Source organism: Tympanuchus pallidicinctus, unplaced genomic scaffold (assembly GCF_026119805.1).
Source record: "Tympanuchus pallidicinctus isolate F22 unplaced genomic scaffold, pur_lepc_1.0 scaffold6, whole genome shotgun sequence".
Classification (NCBI taxonomy): Eukaryota; Metazoa; Chordata; class Aves; order Galliformes; family Phasianidae; genus Tympanuchus; species Tympanuchus pallidicinctus.
This window is the reverse complement of record NW_026294780.1, coordinates 39,886,099-39,914,084: the sequence shown is the minus strand read 5'-3', so window position 1 is coordinate 39,914,084 and position 27,986 is coordinate 39,886,099. Positions and strand designations below refer to the sequence as shown.

The 27,986-nt window shown below is 36.2% G+C and overlaps 1 long non-coding RNA gene across 1 annotated transcript in view; it reads right to left on the bottom strand.

Annotated features, from left to right (window-relative positions):
* Window positions 1-4,477: 4,477 nt before the first annotated feature.
* LOC128092128 (uncharacterized) overlaps window positions 4,478-27,986 on the bottom strand; it is a 329,934-nt gene continuing 306,425 nt past the window's right edge. Inside the window, exon 3 of the long non-coding RNA XR_008211642.1 lies at window positions 4,478-4,784. This is a non-coding gene — a long non-coding RNA (uncharacterized LOC128092128). The remainder of the gene's footprint in view (window positions 4,785-27,986) is intronic.

Below are 27,986 nucleotides of genomic sequence, written 5' to 3'. Positions count from 1 at the left end.
ATGATGGAGCACTGGAACAGGTTGCCCAGAGTGGTTGTGGAGTCTCCTTCTTTGGAGATATTAAAGACCTGTCTGCACACCTACCTGTGTGAACTACTGTAATGCATCTGTTTTGGCAGGGCAGCTGGGTTCAATTATCTCTTGAGGTCCCTTCCAATCCCTTCAATTCAGTAATTCCAAACAGGTAATTTGTTGTTTCCAAAGAGCCACAATGAGACTCCTTATGCCTCCTCTAAACCCTATTCTGTTACTGGTTGATCTGGTGAAGATCACAACATTTACACTGAAATATTTAGCATAAAAAAAAAATTCTTGATTGATTCATAGCATAAAACAATAGATCAAAAAAAAGAAAGAAGTAGGAAATAATGTCACACTTTTATCTTACAAGGACTTTTGTTCATTTTTCAATAAACATATAAATTCTTTTACACGCAACAGGAATTCTATGTGTTTACCTAGGAAGTACTAGAAGTGTCATACTCATTTGTATCTGCTACCCACAGAGCTGAGAAAGAAAAACATATTTTTATTCTAGTACACACAGACTGTATCCATATTTGAAACTACTAACAAAAAATCGAAGAAGCTAATTATAGAAATTTGACACATTTAGGAACTTATAGGAAGTTACGGACTTAGAACTAGACATTATCATCACAGTGTTGGGCATTCAATCAGTTTTCTTCTCCTTTATGGTTCTATGAACACATAAGGAAGTCTCAACTAAAATGCAAGCAGAACAGGCCCAAATCACCTCTTTGGATCTGAAATGAAAACAGCAGCTATGAATGTGAGCAATTCTTCGCAGTTCTGTTTTGACTATTGCGAGAGAGATCATCCACTTTAGGAAGAAAGAGGAGAAAATAAAAAATAAATGAACAAAGAAGTAGAAAAAAATGGAGAAAACATGCATTGAAATAAAGGTGCCAAAGAATCTATGAGATACTGAGTTCTGCGCAACGGAAAATACATCAGTTAATTCTCAGGTGCACTTGGTGAAGAAATTCCATGTGAATATATGTGCTTGTCTGGCTTCTTTTTGAAGTGCTACCTAGAGTTTCTGTTTTACTAGCTGATAAAGCACCTGTAAAATTTAATGGTTGAATTGAATATATATATATATATATATAAAATATATATATAATATATAAATATATATAAAATATATATATAAAAATATATATTTTTTTTTTTGTCTCCATTGCAGAATTTACCTCTTTCAGCAGAGAAAAACTCCCACGTAGCATAAAGGATATGAGTGAGCACCTTGCTTCAGTCAGTTTTACAGTGAAATGTCATCTGCTGTATTTGATCTTCAACTCTGCACCCATTCTGCCACATTAACAATGTATAATCATCAGACTCTATTAATGAAAACACTCTCAGAATTCACCCTAACATTTTGCATTTCATTAAATTCATGGAATTCTTGTCACTTTCATTTCTATTTCCTGCTAGTGATACAGCACTTCCATCATATTTAGAATTTTTTAGAAAATGAATATATAAGAGGTTCCAGTTAAGGAGTTTCAAAAATTCTGTATGCTTGGATATGTATTTTACTTCTGTAGGAAATCCTTGTGGGCACAGAGCTCCCAGGGGCTTGAAGACAGAAGTAGGTGGAAATTTTGTTGAAGCCTTTTCAAGAAAATATTGTTATTCTAGGGAGAAGGAGAAGCATTTACATTAAAGATTAGGTGGGTTGAACCACTTGGTGACTGAATTACATATATGTTGAATATGAAAAACACTGAGATAAAACTAAATAACCACAAACGCACATCAGTGGAGCATTAGTAACACTATCACAAAATGTTACTTAAGATATAAGTCCAAAATTGATGTAGATTTAATCTCAGCAGTGCATGTAGGAGCAGAAATAACCTTCAACAAATCCGGGAGAGAAACTGCCACTTCTTCATCCCAGGTCTCTGAAAATTAAAGTTGAATATGTTTCTAAATAAATATTCACTTTTAAGATCTTTATTATGCAAAGCTAACAAGGCCAGACTGTTTGTTTTCAGAGACACATAAAAGCCAGCTTGTGACAACTTTTTATTGTTAAAAGCCCCATGGTGCTTGAGTAACAGACAGTGTAAATCGTCAAATGATCTGCCCAAATCTAGTGTGGGTACTTGGATTCCCTCTGTTTTAAAAACCACAATTGTCCTTCTGAGAACAGTATAATTTTCTTCTTCCCCTAAATATCAAGCTGGTGTATGTTGTTCAGCAGGTACCAAGTTCTTAAGCTTTTTATTATGTTTAGCTTGCAGTCACTTCAAATTTTAAGCTAAATAATCCCATAACCTAAGGTTTAGGATGCAAACTTCAGTACTTATACATGAAGATAGGTTATCTACTCCATACGTTTCCTAGGATAAGATCCAAATAAAACATTAAAAGGCATTTAGAAAACAGTATTGAGCTTTGTGATCCAAATGATGCCAATGGGAATCTTTACATTGATTTCTGCTGACTTTGGAACACTTACATAAAAATAGAATGACAGGAAACAAATATAAAATTCTGAGTCCAATGAAATTAGCAACAGTTTTATGAGTAATTTAAACATGATCTACTGTTTATCCAAAGAAAGTTTTTGTTTAACTTCATTTTATTCCAGAGGAGAAGAAGAGGTGGTGAATGAGAAGAAAGGATAGTTTCTGGCATTGAGAAGTGCTTGCAATTCAGTTCCTTTGGGCACTGGCAGAGTATATGAATCTAAGGGAGTTACTATGTAAATATATGTATTAAACCATTAAACAGTAAATGAATATAGATCATATATTTTCTGGGCAACAGGAAAGGAAAATGAATTTTAAAATCAAGATCTCAATAACATTTAAATAAAAGAACAAGTTAAAGGGTACATTTAAAATACCTAAAATTCACATCCACTAGAAAGATCAAAACTCTCTGAAAAGTTTATTTGTGGCATAAAATTTAGTTTAAAATAAAACAGCAACAACACTTAATAGACAATGTATAGATAAGAAAACAGCAATAATAATAAGAAAATGTTAATATATAAAATTCCCCACAAGAACTCTATGAGTCCTAACAATAGAAGCATTCAATAAAAACAAAAACCTTTCCGACAATTTCATTTGACAACTGAACCTAGCAGGAAGAATGGTAAAAATGTAGGAAGAACTGGAAGCATTCAGTCATAGTTCATACAGTATATGTCACACACACACACACACACACACACACACACACACACACACACACACACAAAACAAAGATCCTACAGTTAAAAAGTAAGGATATTTATGTCTTCAAAGTTGTAGTTGATTGCAGTCAGGATGGATCTGAGATGGGCTGCAAATATTGTACCATCTCACTATTGGATAATGTGAGTTTAAAACTGTTATTTTGAAAAAAAAAAAAAGAAAAGAAATTGATAGCAATTACTTATAAATTATTATGCTAGTAAGTAATTACTTCAATGAATGATCAACCCTGATCTAACTCTGATGTTTGGATTTTATGAAGACAGAATTTTTTTATTTTTTTATTTTTCCCAGCAATTGAAGGCATGTGGCAAATGTTGATTATAGGCTTACAATTAAGTTATTTTGTTTAAAAGTGTGTTCTAAGCTAAGTATATTACTATTACCACCTTTTGTAGAATATTTTAAGAAATTATTTTAAGAAATCCACGGTATCTGTGAGCCTTGAAAATATTTGGTGAAGCCATATACTCTGCTTCAATCTTTGACGTACAGATAGTAGCAATTTAATTACAACTTGCATAATAGTTGTGAGAAAGTTGTGAGAAATTAAAAATTAGGATCTTTATCATGTCAGTCATAATAGGATTAGTATACGGAAAAAATATATATATATTAGGATCACTGACTATTACAGCTTTTTTTTGCAAAGTGCCACTAAATGCCTCTACTTTTTCTAATATAATTGATGTAAAATTAAGGGCCAGATTCATCAGTTAAGTTTACATCACATAACTAGATTAGAGATACAGCAAGCCTTCTGTAAGCCTTATTTGCTCCAGGCATTCTGAACATTGCCTAGTCATGAAATACATTCTGTAGAAGATAACAGCATTCAGTGTCTAGTCCAGGTAATTTGTGCAAGAGTGGCAACAGTGTCATGCTTAAAGAGAATAGAGTTAGGTCAGATATAAGAGAAAAGTCTTTCACAGTGAGGATAGTGAGGCACTGGAATAGATTACTCAGAGATGTGGTTGATACCCAGTCCCTGGAAACTCTCAAGGTGAGACTGGATCAGGCCCTGGGCAACCTGATCTAGCTGTGGTGTCTCTGTTCACTGCAGGGGAGTTGGACTAGATGACAGAATCACAGAATCACAGAATCGTAGAGGTTGGAAGGGACCTCCAGAGATCATCGAGTACAATTGCCAAAGCAGGTTTCCTACAGCAGGTCATACAAGTAGGTGTCCAGGAATGTCTTGAACATCTCCAGAGAAGGAGACTCCACCACCTCCCTGTGCAGCCTGTTCCAGTGCTCCGTCACCTCACTGTAAAGAAGTTCTTGCGCATGTTTGTGCAGAACTTCCTATGCTGCAGTTTCCGGCCGTTTCCCCTTGTCCTGTCTCCACTCACCACTGAAAAGAGTCCGGCCTCGCCATTCTGCCCCCCACACCTTAGATATTTATAGACCTGGATCAGGTCCCCTCTCAGTCTCCTTTTCTCAAGGCTGAACAGACCCAGTTCACTCAGCCTTTCTTCATAAGGGAGATGCTCCAGGCCCTTCAGCATCTTCGTGGCCCTCCGCTGGACTCTTTCCAAGAGATCCCTGTCTTTTTTGTACTAGAGAGCCCAGAACTGGACACAGATGAGGCCCTACCAGGGCAGAGTAGAGGAGGAGATTTAACGTTATAGATTCCTTCCAACTCTAAGGATTCTATGATTCTTTGTAAAATAGGGAATTAATGGTGGATACTGAACATGATCCTATGATCAGAACTCCTTTGGACAAAAAGAAACAGTACCTTTTTTTCTCTGTATAGCATTTGGTGATACGTGTATTCTGTTGGACATTGTCATGGTTTTTTGCTTTTTTTTCTTTCAATTTTTAGTATTTCACATACATATTAGTAATTAAAATTTGTCTTTCTTTGTTAGTGTTTAAATTGAATTTGTTGTTGTTATTGTTGTTATATATAATGAAGCAGTTTCTCTTTAAACTTTTTCAGTCTTTTATTTTATCTTTTTCAGTCTCCCCTCTTAAGTAGCCCTGAAGCTCAATTTTAAGCATGCTCAATTTTAAGCATATGCTTTGATTCCTTTGATTTCAATGAACTCTGCATTATTCTAAATACACTTTTTGCAGCAAAAATAAACTTTTCTCTGCTGATGGCATGAAACTAGCACTTTCTGTATTGTTCATAATCTATTTTGTTGTTTTTAAAATGTGTTTGTTCATTTCTTTTATGTTCTTATTAACGTTCTTAGTAGTGAATTTATTAATGTAGTTCTGTTAATTTTGCACGATCAATATAACTTACTTTTACAGTTTTACAGGAGATTAGGAACACAATTCTGTTAAATTCTGAAAACCTTGAAGAGATAAAGCTTAAAAAAGAAGGTAAATGGTGTATTTTAACAAATATTTCATAATCTAGCATGTACTAAAAACAAAATAACCATAATCTCTCTCTCACAGCTAGAAATCTGATTCATTTTCACAAATTTCCATTAAAAAAGATTATCAGAAGTTCTCCTGCAATTTATTTTCCTTTAAGACAATTGGATTTGTGCTCTGGTTTTAGTAAATGAACCATGAAGCCTCTACACTGCCTGAAACAGTTTTGTAAAAGACTACTTTCTAATTGCTCTAGAGAAGCATCTTATGTAAATACATACATATATTTAGGAGGAGATAAAAGAATAATTACTATTTTATTAGTTTATATTATTTGGAAGCTGATTTAAATATATTACATCCCTTTTTGGGGAAAAAAAAAAAAAAAAGTTATGCCTATGCTGTAGTTAAATAAGAATATTCATTTCTAAAAAGAAAAAAGGAATAACATCTTCCTTTTCTTATAAACATATTATTTTATGTACAGAAGGAAGTTCATTTTCTTCATTCAATTCATGAGGTCCTGTGCAATAGTTATGAGGTTTCAATGGCTGTACAGTGGGATAACCTCCCAATTTTTTTCCATTATGATTGGATACTGCCTGAGAATCGATGGTATTGTAGACTATGAAAGTTCTCTTGTCTGAGAAGATAAAAAGCATGTCCAAAGAAATAAAACTTCATATAAAACACAATGGTGTTGAACAAAAACATAACTGAACCAAACCATCTCAAACTGCACTTCAGACTCATGTCTGTAGCAGTACCTCAAAATTTTATTTTTTTGTCTATAAGGACAACTAGTTTATCCACTAAGCTACTACCATGAGACAGAAATAGACTTAGGAATATCCAAGATGTCCTACCTGGTAACTGTATAATTTATTCTTCTTTGTACAGTTCTCAGACATGCCTTATCACCAACAGTTAGCAAAAGTGGATGGGGTTCTCACTTTAGGCACTGTCATTTGAGGGAGCAATCTTATTTACTCTTACAGAGAATAATAGGTTCTTCAAGGACTGAATTCACTTCTTAAAACAGAGATCTAAAGTAGGTTAGATGAATAGTATTTGCTATGCATCTGTTTCCCCTAGCTGTCCATAAACCGTCAGATTACCATAGTTAAAATATCCCATTCAGTGTATACAAATTTTTTGCATAGGTCATTGCCAAGGTCCTAAACCAAGACAGCAGGGACTGTCTCAGAAAGGGAAATAACCTGGACTGATTTGGATTCAACACGTTTAAACCAGCAATTAGTGACACCCAACACTTTTACAGAGGGCATGCAGAGGCCAATAATGTGAGTCACATTGTGATCCAACTGTATAATATAACTTCTATATTGTGCTTGCATAGAGATTTCAGCAGATTACTATACCATGTTACTGAATCAAATCCTCATATAGTATCAATTATCTCAAAATAAGTAAATTTGGTATTAAAACATTAAATCCTTCTGATGTGGAATATCTAAAAGAGCACGATCCAAATATAAGACTCAGATATAATGACTGCAGAATTGTAAGAAATTTGTTATTGTCATATTACTAACTATTTTTTAATTGTTTACAATGGACAAGATTTACAGATGATTCTATTTCACATCAAATGTCTCTAAATACATATCAGTCATTTCTCACTGTTAGCCATTGAGGGGACTTAAGAATTAGTTTTGAGTTATTCTCTTCTAAATTTCTCTTTTTCTAATTGTCAGATTACAATAGCAAACAAGTTTGAACTTATCTGTGAGGGAGGTTTCTGAGTTTATATTGTGGATGACATACGTATGCAGAAAAAATGACATCCCTGTGAGTCAGAAGATGCCAGGCACAGTTTATTGGAAATGAGAGCCCTGGATTAGATCACATAAGCAAATGGGAAATGAGATTTGCATCAGAAAAAGGGAGGAAAAGGGTTGTGAGAATTAACACATACTTGATAATACACTGTGTGCTACAAGATTTGCAAAAAGAGTTCTGCTTACATCAGAATCATTTGCCAACTTTTTGACAGCTTGGCTGTCAAATAACAAGTAAATGTGATGAGGAGAAGGATAAAATCGCAAAGGGAGTACCTGCAGATAAGTGAGTGCTAACTGAAGATATTAAAGAACTTGCTGAGAAAATAAAAGAGAACACAAAAGACTGACAATGAGTGAATTCAGTGGGAGAACAGAAAAAAATGGACAGAAAAAGAAAATGAAAAAAGTAGTTTTGAAAAAAAAAAATTGAAAAAATAATAGGAGATAAAATATAATTAACAGATTCAAACACCTGGCAGAGGGAGGAAGAAGAAAGGAAAAACAAACAAACAAAAAACATGCTGAAATAAGCAACAAGAGAAAGCAAACACTAAAAGCAACTGTGAATTGAAAAAGCAACAAGATATTAGTGCTGAGCAAATAAGAGACAGAGATCTCGAGAAATACACATATTTTATGATGAAATTGACTGAAAATAAATGTAAGTGAAAATAAATGTTATCCAAAGTACTATTTCATTTTATCATGTTATTTGTAGTATTTCTTCCAAGCTAATGAGGAATGTGCAGTGCATTCTAGCATAGGAGCTCATGTGTTGAATCAAAGAACCCTTTCCTATTTAACTCAGAAAATATAAAAATGAAAATATGGCATATTATTACTCTTGTAAATCCAGAATGCTGTTGGAGGAGGGAAAGCAATGAAGCCAAAAAAAAAAAGCCTTGGTAAGTTTTTCTATCAGTAATGCAACTTCCCTTCTCTTAAACCACAGACCTAATACAATGGTTAAAATATAAAGAAATGAGTTCCTTTTCTTTAAAAATGTAAACATAAATACTTGTTATTCCATGTTCTTCCTGCAACTGCTGAAGATTTGTGAAAACATTCTAAATTCTGAAAGTCTCACAGATAGTAGCAGAAATGAATATTTGTTTTAAAAATCTTACCAAAATGCATACATTATTTACTATTCATTATTCAGTGTTCAATGTTTGTTATTCATTATTCATTCATACACTACAGCAATGAACTACTCCATTATAAGAATATAAATAGACAGATGCTATAGCTTAAATAGTTTCAGTCCTTCAATTAGGTAGAAGTAATATCATGATGATGTAGATGACTAATCACACATCATGAATATTGAACAGTGAGTAGCCTAAATTATCATTTTGGAAACAGCCTGCAGAGCAGGCATTGTTTGTCCAAACTATTTGTCCCATACTTACAAATAACTTGACATCAGGACTGGCTTCTGAATGATTCATGAACAGAAAATAAGGCTAAAGGCCTATTTCCAAGCCCTTTAAAATCAATGGAAAGATCCCTATTGGCTTCAAATAACTTTTAGATAAGTTCTTCAAATGCGCAGTTGATAGCATTTGCAGTAAGTATTCCAGACACATAGTGCTTCAGCATACACGGTTAATGTGAATTTTGCACTTTAGGGGAAGATGTAAAAGATGCAGTCATATTTCCTTCCAGAGATATCATTTAGAAAAATTCTGGCACAGCAAAGTTTCATTATACCTTTCCTGTCTATTTTTATTTAAAAAATTAAAATTAAAATAATGATGTGTGGCCATGAATACAAATTTATACACCCCGCTTTTTAAAAATCAAAGTAAAGACAAAATATTTTTACATATGAAACACTGGCAATAAAAATGTGACATGTTTAAAAGAGCATCCAACATCTGTGCATTCATCTTGATATACTAGAGAGACTGTGGCTAGTTTAGTCTGGATGCAATTTACATAGTCAAGCAGTAAAAATAGTTCTGTTTTTGATCTTTCTATGCACTGAGACAAACATGTCAATTACAGTTTGTTTTCTTGAAGCTAAAACTGTGGTGCTTTGCATTGTTTAGTGCAGTAAACACTGAAAGAATCTGATATTTGTTCTGAAGAGCTTATGATCTAATCAAACTTCACATGAGGAAAATGAAAAGGTCTTGCACTAAAGCTTAAGAAACTCCTACACTGATTAAAGTCCAATTCAAGATCTACGATGAAAGCTTTCCTTTTGATCTATACACCAAAAAGATTATTCAGAAGCAGAGTGAAATCTAAGAAACTAAGTGTTTTTGCTAAACAGTGTCAACAACTTTTCTTTAAGGAAACAGTGGATAAGATTCATTTTCTAGTACCAGTTACATCTTTGGATGCTTTGCATATTGTCTATTTAAAGCACAAAAAAGACATCAACAGCAGCTACCAAAAGATTTGAAACAAAACTGGAGAACTCAGATTTCTATCAGTCTTTTGATGATCAGTTTTCAAATAGATAACATATCACCATGTACAGTTAACATAAATTTTAGGATTACCAAGACATATTTTTTTTTCTTCTCTTACTTCCACCTTTTCAAAATTTGATGATTCATAAAGCAATTCTTGAATTCTACTAAAATTATGTATTTTTTAGGAGATGTTCTCATTAAATAAAAATGGCCTGTTTTCATAGAAATAAACTTAACTTTGTTAAGCTCATGATTATATTCCGTAATAAAAAGAAGTTATTACTGGAAAACAAACTTCTGCAGTGAATTTCAAAACTTTTCTTCAAATTTCCTTTTAAAGCTGATCATTCAATGAGTGATCATTAGCAATGGTATCCTTACTTTTTATGTTCAATTTTCCATCAGATGGGAATCAGGAGGAAACATCAATGGAAATGCAATGCAAAACAATAATTCTTTTCTAATACTTACTATAACTTCAGAGCTTTGCAAAAATACTGTATCATCCTGAAACTAATACACCAGTCAGGGACATTCAAACAAAAGACAGACAGGTAGCAGGTCAGGGGAAGCAAAATACTCTTTCAATGTTAACAAGACACTTTCGCTACTATCTCAAATGTCTGCTCAGTTTTACATGGCAGTTTGCTGAGAAAGCAACATAAAGGTTTGAAATATAATTAGAATATGGACAGTTTCCTTCATTAGTATGTTTTTTTTTTCAGATTGACATTCAATTTGTAAAGCTAGAGCAGACTAATTGTATTCTAATACAAAACTTTTCATCAGGGAAAATATATGTTTGCCTTAGAGTGAATAGGTGAAAGGATGTATTAGTAATCACAGTGGGTGTCAGACTACAGGCTGCAGTGTTCTAGAGAAAGTGGTTCTATTAACAGGCTTGAACATGGCAGACTTCTATTCCAGTCTGTGTAAAACTTCAAAGAAAGACAAAGCTGCTTGAGTGGGAATAGAAAAGGAATGTATTTCAAGACAAGCCTTCACAAAAGTATAAAATACCTCACTTGTCCACTTTCAATCATTAAGAAAAAAAAAAAATTGAAGTTATGCATAAAACTAGTGATTCTGGAATATTTAAGTAAATTCACCTCTGCCTTTTCTTACATAAACAGCACAAAATTATCCCTCAAGAATGACAAAATGTAGTGAAAAACACATTTTATCAGACTGCGAAAAAATAGCCTTCATTTGGAAAATGGAAACGCTGTTCTTCTGGAAATTGCAAAGTAATTTGAAATATTTTTCATGTGTAACTGATATGTAAAACCATAGAATCACAGTTATTGTTGTTTAATTATAATTATTATTAACTTAATATTAGTTTAGTTTCTGACCTTCCTACAGGGAGGACAGGAACTCAGCAAGTGAGAGAAACCTTATGAAACAGCAAGATACCTGGAATTCATCCTGAAATATTAATTATACATCTGGCAGTACAAAAAGCCTGATTCATACTCCATTGAAATAAATTAATTATGTATCTGGCAGACTGCAAAACCCACTGAAGCCAAACTAAGTCTTAGGAGTCTTTGACTCCACTGGGCTCTGGATCAAACTACAGGAAGATGAGCAGATTCAGGCAGAGGAGCAGATCACCAGCCCTGCAGGAAGCAGAGCAAACTGAGATCAAGGACCAAAATGCAGCAAGTGGCAGTGTATAAACCTGAAATTTGTCCTCAGAAATGTGTAACTGACACAGGATGGAAAGGAAGGTGTCTGCCTCCCACAGAATTTGTAAGTGACACGTACTTTCATTCTCTGTAAATGTCAGTGAGAGGTGGCAAAAAATTTTGAAACAAATAGCTTCCTGGTGAAAGAAGAAAGTATGAAACCTCACCTTGTTTGCTGGAGTATGGAGACTCCTGGGTTTCAGCAGTAGTTTCCTCAGCCAGCCAAGTATGCTTGTAAGCTGTCACCAGGTCTTTCCCTAGGGATACTGTGCAACAAACAGGAAGTCAGAAGTCCAACCTAATTTGACTGCTAACGGCTAAAAGCTGTGTATTTTTTCTGTCAGAGGAAGGCATGTACCAACTATTAATATAGAAGTCCATCTTTCATAGCCTGATTGGTGTCTTTGAGCCATCTTTGCTTAATCTGTTTTGCTATTGTTAAAATCAGCTGACCACGTCTGGGGGGAAGAAAGAGAGGTTAGATTTAGAAGTATCTTGAGACAGCAGAAAACAGTGAGACAATTAAGATGAGTACAAAACCAACCAAACTTTGTTTTGAGCTTTCCATCTTGTGCAATGCTTGTGCATAGCTCTCTTTCTTTACTGAATAATGTGCAAAGAAGTTTCTTCGCCCTGTGCCTCCAGAAGGCAAACGCAGATTTTCCCTTTTTTCTTTTTTTTTTTTTTCCCCAATATATTTGCAGAATAGGGAAAGCACTGAAACCTTTGAGTAGTGTTTCATTCAGTGGCTCTGAATGAAATAAGACTGTTTCCTGTTGGTTTGTGGCTTTTGGATTTTTGGTTATCCTATGTTTTCAAATATATATTTTTAGACCAAAGACAAACAGACATATCTGTATATTGTGACAAGCATTCATTCACTCTGTGAAGGGAGAGACATAAACCCCTAAAATACATGTTTTAAAAAATATAAAACCATAAAAACATAAATTAAGGAGCAAAAAACAAGCAAACAACAACAACAACAACAAAAAAAAAACACAGCCAAACAACTAAACAAACAACAACAACAACAAAAACAGACAGTTAGTCCAGAAAACAAAACTGGATTAAATTGATATAGTATATTACACATCCCTGTTCCTGTCATATCCATAAAAGAAGAGTGAGACACTCCTTAACAAGTGTTTCTCTTTCAACGGTTTTTCTGTTTCTCAATTTTCTACAAAACAAAAGCAGGATAAATGAAGGAAAAACAATACTTCTTATAAACGGTAGAGATAGAACCTGGATTGCTCAGTATCCACTTCAGCAGCTAACAAGACATCCTTTTAATTTCATAGTGAGGAACAGATATTTCTTATAATGTTACAGACACAGAACTGCAAACTTATAAAGGAAATATAAAAGAGAACAAAAACAAATAAACAAACAGGAACAAAAAAAAAAAAAAAAAAAAAACCAAACAAAAAAACACCACAGAAAAAATCATTGTATGGTTTGTCCTAAACTTCTGGAGGGACCGGTACCAGTGAAATACAATAAGCAAACCTGATGATCAACCACAACCCTAACAAAACTGTAGGATTACATACTCAAAAAGCATATACAAACTAAAATTTAGAGTATTTGTTCTATGTTTGTAAGTCTGAATAATTTCTGTTTCATCCTAAGATAAATTTAAAAACTAAAGCTGCTGTATTAATCGTTATTTTACTGATAATGTTACGTATTATTGATTGATTTTTTGGGATACAAATTAATAATTCTGTATGACTGCAAACTTAATCTCATTACTATAAATATTTCAAATGTGCAAATTAAATATTTGTTAAGTAAAGATTTGTTAGAATCTTTTAGCAACATGAAAAAAAAAAAATATTGGGGCAAGTTTATTTCTTCAAAGTAAATCCTTAGTCTTTTGAATTTATTTTTACCAGAATGTATGGAGATGGTATGCACACATCAATTGTGATGACTATTTCAGCTTTATACTACTCCTTATTTAAAAATAAATACATATGTGTTGTCATACTTCTTAATGACTTGGTTCAAATATTATGAAAATTATTTTAGAAATTGTTAAAAATATGTTTTGAGCAGTATTACCTACTTTCTATGCAACAGAAGACTGTGATAGACCTGTATCTACATTAATATTATTTAGAAGTGACGTAACGTTATGCAAATAAATTATACTAAATTGCTTCAGAATTTAACTAATGCAACACTCATGCTATTTACTTGTATCTAAAGACGTTGACAGTTCAATTTCCCTGAAGCTAAACTCAAACATAAATTGAGGATAGATTTCCGAAGACACTTAGCCGGCACATTAAGGTGTTCAAGTTGTATTTTATTTCTCCCACTAAAAGGCAGTATTTACATTTTCCATTTGAGGATAATATGCAAGGTACACATCAAGGACAATGGTCAGTGCAACTACGAAATGGCTTTTCTTTATAGATCTCTCTATTTTTTTTTCACCTTTTCTGAAACAGATCGTGATTTTGCTGAGCTCAGTACTGCTTATCCTGTTATTGGATGTTTTTTATGCTTTTTATACTCAGCTATATTTAAAAAATTTGAAATACAAACTTCTTACCTTAGGAACATAGAGAAGTTTAAAATCCAAGGACTTTATGCTGAAATGCTGTGTTTTAATTATCCATGAATTACTTCATCTCGTTATTCACTGTATATTCTAATGATTATTTCTTTTTTCATACGAATTAACACAGAAAAGTAGAAATAGATGAATGCCAAAAGAAATATGAAGTTTATTAAAGAGCTAACTTAGAAATATGAATCTGTTGAACATAGAGAAAGCAAGAGATACAATTTAGCACAGACCAAAACCAGTATTGCAATAATATTAGTTTTCATCACTTCCATATATCGGTTCACTGTGAGGAATGTAAATATGAATGTAAATTGTGTGCTAATGATTTTAAATAAAACTAAAATTAAAGAAGAAATCATAGGAATAAGTTACACTAATCAAGCAAGAAATTATAACAAATAACACTGTGTCAGTGCTCCAGTGCTGTAATGATTTTAAATTAGAAAAGGAATGTTTAAAGAACAGGTTGCTCATTTAACATTTTTAGTATCTGTCAATAAGATCACTTTTGGCTTAAGACAACCTATTTATTTTGATTAAAGGAAAATCTCTCAATGAAAATTGCTTGTAAGCAAATACCAGGAGAAATGCTTGACTTGTTCAGTGCCCAGAGCATTCCTGCATAGCCAAATAGTTTAGGGACGAAGCAAACAGTGCTCGAAGATCTGAAAATGTTAATGTGATGTGCGGAGGTTACTAAAGAATATTGTTCCAAAAAAGGGTAGAGTGCACTGTTGGCAGTGACTTACAGTGTACCATGTCATGAATGGTAAGAGTGCTCTGTGTTACTGAAATGAATTTTCTGAGTCATTCATGCTCAATAGATATCTGATAATATTTAACAAAGGTTAGCTTGTTGCCACATTCATTTTCATTTGTGTGAAAAATAGTTATATCTATTTAGAACTCTGTTAACAAGCCAGTTTCTTCTGCTCTGATATGTACATAGTGTCTTTGGAGATATTTGCAGGTAAGAGAAATCCAGTTCATAATGGGAATATAATGGCTACAGCAATACAGTCTGACAAGGACTAGTTTGCTAAATATAAAGATGCTATACTTGCCATTCTAATTTACTTTTTCTGCTCCAAAGTCTCTAAGCTGACTTTGTAAGGAAACAAGGTGTCATCTGCATGAGGGAAAATGAGGACATGAAGTACTCTCTCAGTACTTTTATTCTAAAAGTTAAAAAATCTTACATTAAAAAATAAATGACATTGAGGCAAATACAAAGAACCACAGCATCACGGTACTTAGTGTCATATTAAAAGCGGAGTCAGATCATACGCTTTCTGAAGAAAATCATGAATATATCAAGGTTTTCTTTTTGAATAAAATGGTTTTACTTTACTTGCAATATATTTTGTTTTTAAGAGTTTGAAAGGCAAACACTTCCATTTAGAAATGTTAAAATATTGCTATATTATTTAATTCTAACATTTTAACTCTCCTGAATCATCATACCCTTTTTATCAGTTTTGTGATTTCTCTCCTTCTTCACCCTAGTCACAGTAATATCTGAGATAAATCCAGTATTACATAAGCCCAGAGTAAAGTAGGAAGTCCACATCATGATGCAAGCATATAGTCTACAATTTCTTGTATTTTTAGGACATCTGAAAATGTCGAGTTAAAAGGAACTATTTCTATTCACAATGTTTGATGTCTAAGTTGATTTAAAAATCCAAAAAATATTGTAATTGCTGCTTTAAAAAATTTGATTTTTTATTTGTTTCAGCTGTATTCTATTGATGTTTGCACAGTGACTACTCAATCAAAGGAATAAGTGGGTCTGCTTATCAAGCTGAATATTATTATTTTGTGGAGGTCCTTATAACTCGTTCTTTAAATTGCAGGCACACAAGTTTCCAGTAAAAGTTCTTTTGCCGTTATAAAAACAAAACAAAACAAAACAAACAGACCAAAAAAAACAGCCATCATCCTTGGTTACATGGAATTTGTTAAGGTAAGGAAGACCGCAAGACCATTCAACAATTTGCAATAAAAAAAGTTCTGAAAATAAATAATCTTGCAAGAGTGAGGAAAATTTGATGTGCATACTGGAACGTTACATCAGTATTATTTTCCGAAGGTTAGGAATAAACAACAAACCATATAATAGTAATGAGATCATACCCACAATAAACTAGATTTTCAAAGATAGATCAACACATAAGTCTTCTCCATTACAATGTAAATCAATAGAAGGGTTTGAGAGCTTATGACAACTGGTACTGGATTTGGTAGCTGAGATTTATTTTCCTGTCACAGCAATGTACTTATGGATGAAAATGTTACTACAACGTATCTCCTATAGATGACTATATTTCACTAGCACATATTTTTGCACAACATTTATGTTTGTACTTATGAACAAATCTGTTCTGAATTTACTTGATTACCAAGTTCTGCAAATAAAAGCGTCTAATTTATCTGACAGGTAACATATAAAACAATTTAAATTGCAAGGACTGCTAATAAAGGAAACTATAAACAACATCAATATGAACCACATTTAGTAAATCAGAGGAAAATGTAAAGCATATGCAAGTATAATGACAGCATACAATTTCAGTATTGTAACCAATATACATAATGTGAATGCTGAAAACATATAGTTATGAATATTACTTCCATTATAAATATATTATAAGAAAAAATATTTAAATATTAATTTTCTGTGCATGGATAACTTATATACAAGCAATATTACATAATAGGAGGGCTGCCTCTAAGGTAATGCCTTCTATTTTATTATATTGGCCTACAACATAGTAAAAAGCAGATGTTGGTGGTATGGAAGTGGAGCGTGAACCTTCCTGGCAGTATTCCGTTATATGTTGTTGCCATGCCATATATGCCATGCCACCGATGGCAGCATACAGCCAGTATGACAAAATGGCATCTGATATGAAAGTGCGTATGAAGCAAAGGTTTGTCACTGAATTCCTCCATGTAGAAAAAAATTACACCGTCTGGCATTCACTGACACTTGCTGAACATTTATGGAGACCAAACAGTGGATGTGAGCACAGTGAAGTGTTGGGTGCTGCATTTCAGCTGTGGCAACAGGGACGTGAAAGACAAACCGTGTTCTGGACAGTCATGCACAGCTGTCATACCATGAAATGATGAGTATCTTGATCAGTTCATCCACACAAATCAGCAGATCATGACTGCTCTATACACCATGACTGGTGTATCGACTGAATATCGGTTTCAGTGTACTGGAAATAATGGCGTCAACAATGAAATATCTCATGGGTCCCATGACCTCTCACACGGGAATGGAAAGTGAACAGTATGTAAGTTTGTCAGGACCTGCTGAACCAATATGAAGCTGAAGGAGACTGTTATCTGGATTATATCATTACTAAAGACAAGAGCTGGTGTCACCACAACAAGCCAGAGTCAAAACAGCAGTCCATGGAGTGGCAACATATCAATTCCCCATCAAGGAAAAAGTTCAAGACATAGACCTATGTGGGTAACGTGATATACACTGTCTCTTGGGATAAGAAGGAGGTAATCCTTCACAATTTCCTGGAAACCATCAGCTCTGACCACTACTTTGCACTACTGACTAAGCTGAAGTCTTGAACTTCCAGAATGAGGCCAGAGAAGATAACTTTTCTCTTGCAACATCATAATATCAGGTCCCACATCAGTTTGAAGACCATGGAATAAGTTGCCAATCTGGTCCGGACTGTCTTACTATGCCCATAGTATAGTTCTAATTTGTCCCCTTCTGATTTACATCTGCTTGGCCCGATGAAAGATGGACTGGGTTGGCAACATTTGTCTAGCAATGATGCTGTCATAGCAGCTGTGAAACCACGAGTGCAGATTTTTAGATGCGTGGCATGCAGACTCTTGTTCCTTGCTGGTGAAAATGCATAGTTAATGTGGTGACTATGTTGAAAAGTAGTTTTTTGTAGCTGACAATTTGCTGTATCAGTGTTATACTTTTTATGTCTGTTGTAGTTTACATGGAAGTAAATGTCAGTTAATCCTAGGCATTTATGCAGACTGGAAGGAGCAGTTCTAGGGAGTAGCCTTGCAGAGAAGGACCTGGGGATCCTGATGGATGATGTTGTGGTTTTGTGATTTTTGGCTTTCGGTATTCCACGTCCTAACATCATGTGGGGCACTGGGACTTTAACTGTCAATGCTCAAGTCCTGTGTACCTGCCCAGAAGAGAAGAACTACATTCCCCAGGGGACCTTGCGGTCAGGGAGAGGAGGTTTAACTCCTGGCAAGGTCACCTGATGTGCTTTTTCTCGCCTGCCCTTCATTGTGGGCTCTGCTCCCGTCTCCCTGCTTCTCAACTGGACTGCGCATCTCACCTCAGCGTTGTGGTGAGGCCTATCCACCTATCGGACCTTCTCTCTCTCATTGTATTTGATTTATTAGCTTCAATTCTGATTATATTGTATTATAGTGTGTTATCTTGCTTTCTGATAATATATTTAGTAAATTAGTTTGTTTCTCCTCAGATCGGTGCCCCTGTTTTTAATTATTTTGGGGTCCCCTGTTTCGTTTTTTTCCGGAGGCACGGATCCGTGGATCAGAACCAGCCCGTAAACCGTTGACAGATGAAAAACTGAACATGAGCCAGCAGTGTGCTCTTGCAGCTCAAAAAGCAAATGATGTCCTGGGCTCCATCAGAAGAGAGGACAGGGAGGTGACTGTCCTCTCTACTCTGCTCTTGTGAGGTCCCATCTGGAGTATTGTGTCCAGGTCTGCAGCCCCCGGTACAAGAAAGACAGAGAGATGTGGGAGAGGATTCAGAGAAGGCCACAAAAATGATCAGGGGACTGGAGCACCTTCCCTACAAACACAGGCGAAGGAAGTTGGGCTTGTTCAGCCTGGACAAAAGAAGGCTTCAGGGGGACCTCATTGCAGCCTTTCAGTACCTAAAGGGAGCCTATAAATAGGAGGGGAATCAGCTCTTTGAATGTATATATAACAGCAGGACAAGGGGAAATGGTTTTAAGTTGAAGGAGGGAAGATTTAGGTTGGATGTCAGAGGGAAATTCTATGCTGCAGATACATAGGAGTACATTCTCTAGCATTCTTGTGTATAGAAATACCTACTGCAGTAGGAACACCCCTTTTCAGAAGTACATTTATGCATAATATTCTTTTTCACTAGTTAAACAGATATCTTACTTCTCTAACGCATCTTGTCTTTCCCATTTCTGCATGAAAGTTTGTCTTACTATTCCCGCCTGATCTTCTCATCTCTCAGCTCACAATTTCTGCCTTATTGTAGTTCCATCAATTATTTTCAAAGAGATTATGCAAATGCATTTTTGGACCTATATGAAATATCCCTTTCTTCAAAGCAGTGTGCAAGATGTGCTAATGGCTGGATGCCATACCCTTAAGCCAAAGTAGTTCCTGCCTGTACTGATTGGCCTTTTACCCGTATTGTGTTTTCACAATTTTTCAGAAATGAGATGGAAACAGACCTTAAGCAAGAGGGCAAATAAATGTCATCAGCAGATAAAGATCAACATCATTTATGAATATACATTTGTAAGATGGCAAGAACAGCAACCAGGAAACAGGTAGCCGCAGAAGATGAAGATAAAGAAATACAGTAGAGGAAAAATATGTTAATTTACTGTAAGTTAAAAATAAATTAATTTTTACTTCTTGAGCTGTGTTATTTTTTTGTCTCCAGATATTGTGATTTAACTTGACAGGTGGATAAACACTACACAACCATTTGCTCACTCACCCATGAAGTGCGAAGGAAGATCAGATCACCCTGGAAGTTGAGGTAGATGGAAGAGAATGAGGTGATGAGAGACAAACAGCATGGCTCCTCTGACAGCAAGTCCTGTTTGACCAACCTAGCATCATTCTATGATGGCACAACTGCATTAGTAAAGAATAGAAAAGCCACTGATGTCAACTATCTGGACTTTAAGGCACACAGTCCCCAAATTGGAACGATAAGGATTTAATAAGTGGGTTGTTCAATGGACACGGAACTTGTTGCAATGTTGCACCCAGAGAACAGTAATAGTAGTAGCTCAATGCCTGCATCAGTGATAAGTGTTGGCTCTCAGCAGTCTGTACTGGGATGGATGCTCTTTAATATACTTATCAATTATATCAACAGTGGGATTGAGCACACGCTCATCAAGCGTGCAGATGACACTGAACTGTGTGATGTAGTCAACATGCCTGAGTGACAGGATATCATCCAAGACCTTGACAAGCTCAAGCAATGGTCCTGGAAGAACCTGTGCTGTGCTTCCATCATTCATCAACAGTGAAAATACTGGTGCGCTATTAATGCTGTTTCAGCTGAATCCAGGGCACTGGATTATGATTCTAGATTGTCATATGCTTGTAGCTATATATTGTTTTATGCATATAAATGCTCAAGTACAAATATTAGATCCCTTTATGAAATGACATTTAGCAATACATCAATTTTACTAATCACATAAAAAATTATCTTCAATTTATTATCTTCAATTTGAGCTAATTTGGTGTTCGTCTAGATATCTTTTATTTTTTAAAAAGGCTCAGTAACTCATCTACCACTTTTGTTTCTGTGTGTTAATGTGCCATGCACCACTGCTAATTTAAGACCCTTTCTGCTTAGAAATTACTACCAAGTTCATAACAGTTTTATTTCTGACATGATTATACCTTGCATATGTGACATGCCTAACTAAAATGCATCTATCTGGTTTGCTCTAGTTTACTGTCTAACTTAGTCAAGAATAAGTCTTCATCCTTTTCATTAGTACATATTACCTTTTGTGTAGCTTGTCTAGTTTTCATAGCAGGTAGTACTGTATATCCACTGTAAGTGTGCTCTAAAAATGTTGTGTGAAAGGTCTCACAGTGGGTAAATCTCATGATTTCTTATTTAACTGCAGGTTTTAGTTTTAATGTTTGTGTAACTTAAGCAGAAAGAAATTTTGCTTAAATAACCGTGGCAACTCAGTTTAGTTTTCAAATAAGCTTATCTGCTATTTTTTTTCTGCCTACCTCAAAATAAAAAATACATCAAAACCCATAATCTGAGTGTGTCACGACTATACTTTTTTATTATTATTTCAGTAGAGCAGATAAATCTTAAGTGGATTTATTCATGGGGACTACAGAATATTTATCTCTTGCACTAGTTCCATACATATTGTACCCCAAACAGGGCAAGACTCATGCTCTGCAGGAAGATAGGAAAGAATATTCACTACGTTAAAACACAGTGTCAAGGGACAATGCTTTTTAAATAGACAATGAAGAGAAAGAGAAAGGAGCTGTTATTTTTATAACCAACAGAAATGGAACTGAGATCTTCACCAGGACTCAAATATTTCTGAACATTTTAACCTAAATTACTCGCCCTAGATCACATATTTTATTTCAGATAAGCCCAGATTTCTTGATATCCCACACTATGAGAATTTCTCTAACTCAAAAATATCCCGATTCATCTTCCTTAAGCATAACTACTGGAAAAAAACACTTCTTAACAGCCTTCTGAAAAACTATCTTACAATTTTACTTTCTCTGTTTGGCATCCAAATATTTCACTGATGAGTGCAAAATCCTTTTTCTTTGTCTAATATACTGAAGTTCTTTTTAGACAGTAGGCTCTGGCAGTGAGTATCATCAGTCGTGAGTTCATTATTACGTTTCACTACTGTAGACTGAAATTTGTCAACCACTTTTGAGCTCATAAGCTCTTTCCCTCCTAATCCTTTGCAATATTTTAGCTCTGTTATTCTGCCGTTGATACTACCGCAGCAATTCTAAGGCAGCTTTCATCATGGACATGTTTAAAATTTTATCCTATTAAAGACCACCTGTAAAGTAGGTAAATAAAAATGATATTAACATGGAAAAAGGGAAACACTTACTACCTGACATCAGATCTATCATATCCCCATTTTGCTTCTTTAATAAAAGAGCAAGATATGATTGATATCTACATAATGTCTGTTAATAGCAGAAATTTAATTTGTTTATACATTAAACAAAGACATGAAGTAAACTCTCCTTTGCCTCTTTATTGTTGATGAGGAAATAAGGATTCAGATATAAGGGATTTGGTTTTTAAACTGCAACTGAAAGGATGTATTTTTTAAAAAACGAAATAGTGAGTTGTTGCAGATAGAAACAACTACACCATACGCTTCGCTCCTAAGAGAGAAGTGGGGGTACATTTATTGATATAATATAGATATAATTAGTGATTTAATAGAGACTTGGGACTGTACTGGAGAGCTTGAGGGGTTCTTGAGCTGACTGCTGTTTATGAGGTAAGATGATTGATTCATAGCCATAGACTGCTTTTTAGGTGCATGCTCAATTGACTCTCAGTTGTTGAACAATGCCTTTGCTATCAATTACATAGTTTGAGACAAAGTTGAGGTCATGATCAGTACTGCTGCTCACTGGTTTCCCATGCAAAGCCTTGTATGCAAGATCAGGCCAAAGGAGAAAGCTGAGGGAACAAGGGGTAGGGGGAAGTTCACCATCGCATGAGGAAGGTACAAGTTAAAGCACTACCTGACACCTTTTCTTATCGTTTAGGAGTGGTTCATAATGTTACTGAGGTAAATATTCTCATCTACTTGTCCATACTTCATCTCTAGTAACTAAAAAGTAACTCAGGAGGATATTTTTTTCCTAAAAAAAATTGCCCTGAGATTTTCATATTAGCAGAAGCTGCTAACAACCTAGAATTCCACAGAAAGTTTTGGCCCTACCCTTCTTATACTCCACCTGTTTGTCTCCTGGGTCTTGCATGTAACACTCACTGAATTGTGGAATGAATTGAACAATTTGGTGATCTGATCACATACACGTATTTCTCTAGGCCCACATTCCCTTTTGCACAATAACACTGACAATATTAAGGAAGAAGAAGCAATGACAGAGTCCAGAAGGTGAATTGAAAAAAAAATCAGAGACAGCATCATCTTAAATAAACTAAGTTAACAAAATCGTAGAATTATAGAATTATTTAGATTGGAAGGGACATTAAATATTATTTAGTTCCAGCTTCCAGACCATGGGCTGGGACACCATTTACAAGGTCATATTGGAAAAAGCCCCATCTAATCCAACTTTCAATACTTACAGTGATGAGGAATCTGCAGTTCTCTGTTCCAGTGCCTCCCTACCTTGATAATGCAGAACGCCTTCCTAACATCTGATCTACCCTCTTATTGCTTAAAAGATGTTACCTCTTCAGTTACCTCTCCACTTTAGGAGAAGGAATCTTCATCAGCAAATGTAGTAATAGGTCCACTGTAGGAACTAGAAGGCTACTATAAGGCTTCTCTGAAGCCTTCTCTTCAGGTTGAACAATCCCCACTCTCAACCCGTTTTCATAGGAGGGATACTCCAGCCCTCTGATCATCCTCATGGCCTTCCTCTAGATTCATGCCAACAGGTCCATGTTCTTTTTATGCTGGAGATTCAAAAGCTGAATTCAGCATTCCATATAAGGTCTTATGAGATAGGAGTAGAAGGGCAAAATAATTATCTACCTCCACCAATGGCCACATTTCTTTTGATGTACCCCAGGAGAGAGATGGCTTTCTGGGCTGCAAGCTCACATTGCCGGCTCATGGTAAGTTTTTCATCAACCAATATCCTCCAGATCTCTTTCCTAATGGCTGCTCTCAATCCATTCTCTGTTCTGGCCTTGTTTGTGCTTGAGACTGCCTCAACCTATGGGCAGGAACTTGTGCTTAGTCTTGTTGAACATTTCTCCATTCATTAAAGAGCTATGCCATCAAGTTCAACTCAGTTTGACAGTTTTCTTCTGAAAAAAATGTGGGCAGTCTTACACTTACCTCTAACTACAGAATCATTTCTCAGTGCTCTAGGGAAGAGACTTATCTAAAAGCTAATCCAGCTGAATGGTAATCAGTTTTCAAGCTGTTCAGTCTAATTGGCTACCTGAATCCTTTTGCTGGCACAAGAATGAAGAACACAAACAGAAGATAGGAAGAAATGACAGAATACCTTTCCAAAGCAGTTTGTTCTTATGTTTTACCTCATTATGACAAAAGTTTGTTTGAAAATCTCTGCAGCAGTGACATTAATTATGCTTTAAAAAGGATTCTCCATTAATTCTCTCCAGAAGTAAGAAATTATTCAACTGATTTAAATTAGATGCATACCTGTTAAATGTTTAAAGTGTGGTGAGGATTTCAGTTTTTAGCCATTAACATTCTCTGACTCAAGTTCTAACATCTCAGATTGTAGATATTAATCTAGCTTTTAGTATTAGTAATTTGAGATCCAAATAGGATTTTTCACATTCTTAAGATATGGGAAGAACTTCTGACAGAACTGCATCTTCTGAGATGGATTTGCTGTTCTTTTTCTTAAGTGAAGTGGAAGAATTGCATTTTTATTTTTTCATGTTTGTGTGCATTTTTGGAGTTGTTGTTTTGTTTCTTTTTGTTTTGCTGTTTGAAAATAGTTTATTATCTCTGACCTTCTTTGAGGAAATAATATTGATGTTGTAACATTCCCAGCAGAATTCACCAGTTCCTCTGTGTAAAGAAAGTGATGCAACTGCAATGAGCAGCTTGAAACATGAGGATTAATCAATTATCTGAATACATTCAGATTACCTTGTACTTTCTTTGTCTTTTGGAAATGTATGGAATCTGCAATCTGATATGAATCAGAATCTTTTCCTTTTTTTCATCACTTTATACTGTGGTATATCTTGCTTATTTTACAATAGAATATTCCACATGTAAAGTTTTCCTAAACAAAAATATAAATATTTATGTATGATGTGAATTCATTGATATCAGAAAATGATTCAGATTTTATAGTATAAAAACCATAATATTATAGTGTAGTATATCATACATATTTTTCAGAATAAATCAATATGAAGAGAAAACTATTCTTCATTTAAAAGAGCTAAATGTCATTCAGACTGGAATTTAAAGAGTCACAGAATTGTAGAATCATAGAATATCCCAAGTTGGAAGAGACCCGCAAGGACTATTGAGTGCAACTTATGGCTCCTCTCAGAATCATCCCAAAAATCAGACCATAAGATTGTTGTCCAAATGAACTCCAGCAGCTAGATGCCATGACTTGGGGTTCCTGTTCAAAGCCCACCACCCACTGTTGAAGAACCTTTTCCTAAGCCCAGCCTGACTCTCTCTGTATGCAGCTCCACGTAATTCCCTCTGGTCCTGGCACTGCCACCAGAGGGAAGAGTTCAGTGCTTGTCTCTCCATTCCCCTCATGGAGAAGCTGCAGGCCCTAATGAGACCTTCCCTCAGTCTCCTCCTCTCCATAATAAACAGAGACTGACTGGCTTGTATTTTCCAGGTCTTGCTTTCTTACCTTTTTAAAAATGAAGGAAATGGTTCCTCTTTTCCAGTCAATGGGAGCTTCACTGGACTGCTAATGCTTCTCAAATATAATGGATAGTAGCCTAGCAATTTAGTGGCTTATCACGTTCTGTCAGGAACTTCCTATGTGCGTTACCAAATCCATGGACTTTCAGGTTCTTTGGATAGTATCTGACCTGATCTTCTCCTACTGTGGGCAGTTTTGTATTCTCCTATTCCTTGCCTTTGCCTTCTTCAGCTTGCCTAGAGTGCTTGTCATTGAAGACTGAGATAGAAGAAGTCGTTGATTACCTCAGTCTTCTCTGTATCCCAGGTAACCAGAGCTCCTTCTGTAGAGGGCCCTCACTTTCCCTAGTCTTCTTTTTGTCACTGACATTACTTGTAGAAGACTTTCTTGTCATCCTTGATGTCCCTGGACAGATGTAATTCTTTCAGGGCTTTAGCTTTAAACTTAACAGAATCTCTGACTTTTCAATTTCTATATTCCTCACAGGTTACCTGTGCCAGCCACTGTAGCATTCTTTTTTGTATCTAGTTAGGCCAAGAGCTCCTTATCCATGCATTGATAATTCTGTCTGAATTTTCTGCAGAGAAGAGGAGCTTGGAGGAAGTGATTTTAATCTACTAGCCTGCTTTCTTAGGCCCATCTTTCCTCCAGGCCATTATCCCACAGTATTCTATCAAGTAAATCCCTGAAGAGACAGAATCACAGAATCACAGAATGACCCGGGTTGGAAGGGACCTCAAGGATCATGAAGCTCCAATCCTCTTGCCACATGCAGGGCCACCAACCTCCCCATCAATACTAGACAGGCTGCCCAGGGCCCCATCCAATCTGGCCTTGAACACCGCCAGGGACAGGGCATCCACAACCTCTCTGGGCAGCCTGGTCCAGTACCTCACCACTCTCTCTGTAAAGAATTTCCCCCTGACATCCAACCTGAATCTTCCCTCCCTCAACTTAAAACCATTTCCCCTTGTCCCGCTGTTATCTACACTTTCAAAGAGTTGACCCCCTCCTGTTTATAGGCTCCCTCTAGGTACTGAAAGGATGCAATGAGGTCACTCCGCAGCCTTCTTTTCTCCAGGCTGAACAAGCCCAGCTTCCTCCGCCTGTGTTTGTAGGGGAGGTGCTCCAGTCCCCTGATTATCTTTGTGGCCCTCCTCTGAACCCTCACCAACATCTCTCTGTCTTTCTTGTACTGGGGACTGCAGACCTGGACACAGTACTCCATCACCTCCCTGTCTCTGCTGGCCACCCCTCTTCTGATGGAGCCCAGGATACCACTTGTTTTCCAAGCTGCAAGGCTACATTGCTGGCTCATGTTCAGTCTTTCATCTACCAAGACCCCCAGGTCCTTTTCTTCAGGGCTGCTCTCAAGGACCGCTCCTTCCAGTCTGTATGGATGCCTGGGATTCCTCTGGCCCAAGTGCAAAATTTTGCGCTGTGCAGTGTTGAAACTCATCAGGTTCACCCAGCCCCACCTTTCAAGACTCTTGAGGTCCCTCAGAATGGCATCCCTTCCTTCCACTGTGTCAATCGCACCACTCAGCTTGGTGTTGTCAGCAAACTTGCTGAGGGTGCACTTGATTCCATCATCAATGTCACTGACAAAGATGTTAAAGAGCACCGGTCAAGACAGACCCCTGGGGGACGCTGCTCATGACTGGCCTCCACCTGTACATAGAGCCAGTGATATCTTTGTCACTCTCTGTCTCTGGCCACCCTCTGTCTGTGGCCTTTCAACCAATTTCTTATCCATCGAGTGGTTCACCCATCAAATCCACATCCCTCCAATTTGGAGATAAGGATGTGGTTGGGGACCATGTCAGGGGCCTTGCTCAAATCCAGGTAAATGACATTGGTCCCCTTCCCCTTGTCCACAAATGCTTTCACACCATCATAGAAGGTCACCAGATTGGTCAAGCGTGGCCTTCCCCTGGTGAAGCCATGCTGGCTGTCTTGGATCACACACTCATTCCTTATGTGATCAAGCATGTCGTCCGGGAGGATCAGTTCCATGATCTTCCCAGGCACAGAAGGGAGACTCACCAGCCTGTAGTTCCCTGCATCCACCTTGCTCCCTTTCTTGTAAATGAGAGTGATGTGACCCTTCCTCCAGTCATCTGGGACCTCACCTGACAGCCACAACTTTCCAAATATGATGGAGAGCAGCTCGGCAACCACTTCAGCCAGCTCCTTCAGAACCCTGGAATGTAACGCCATCCGACCCCATAGACTTGTACACATTCAGTCTCATGAGGCAGTCTTGGATTTGATCTGCCCTCATAATGGGTGGGGATTTACCACCTTGGTCTCCATGAGAAGTACTGGAATCCTGGCCTCCAGTGAAGACCAAAGCAAAGAACTCATTCAGTACCTCACCCTTGTCTTCATCCACTGAAGCCAGTTCTCCTTTTACATTTACCAATGGAGGTACACTCACTTTGACCTGTCTTTTCTGGCCAATGTACTTGTAGAATATCTTCCTATTGTTTTTCACATCCCTCACCAAGTTCAGTTCAGCCTGCACC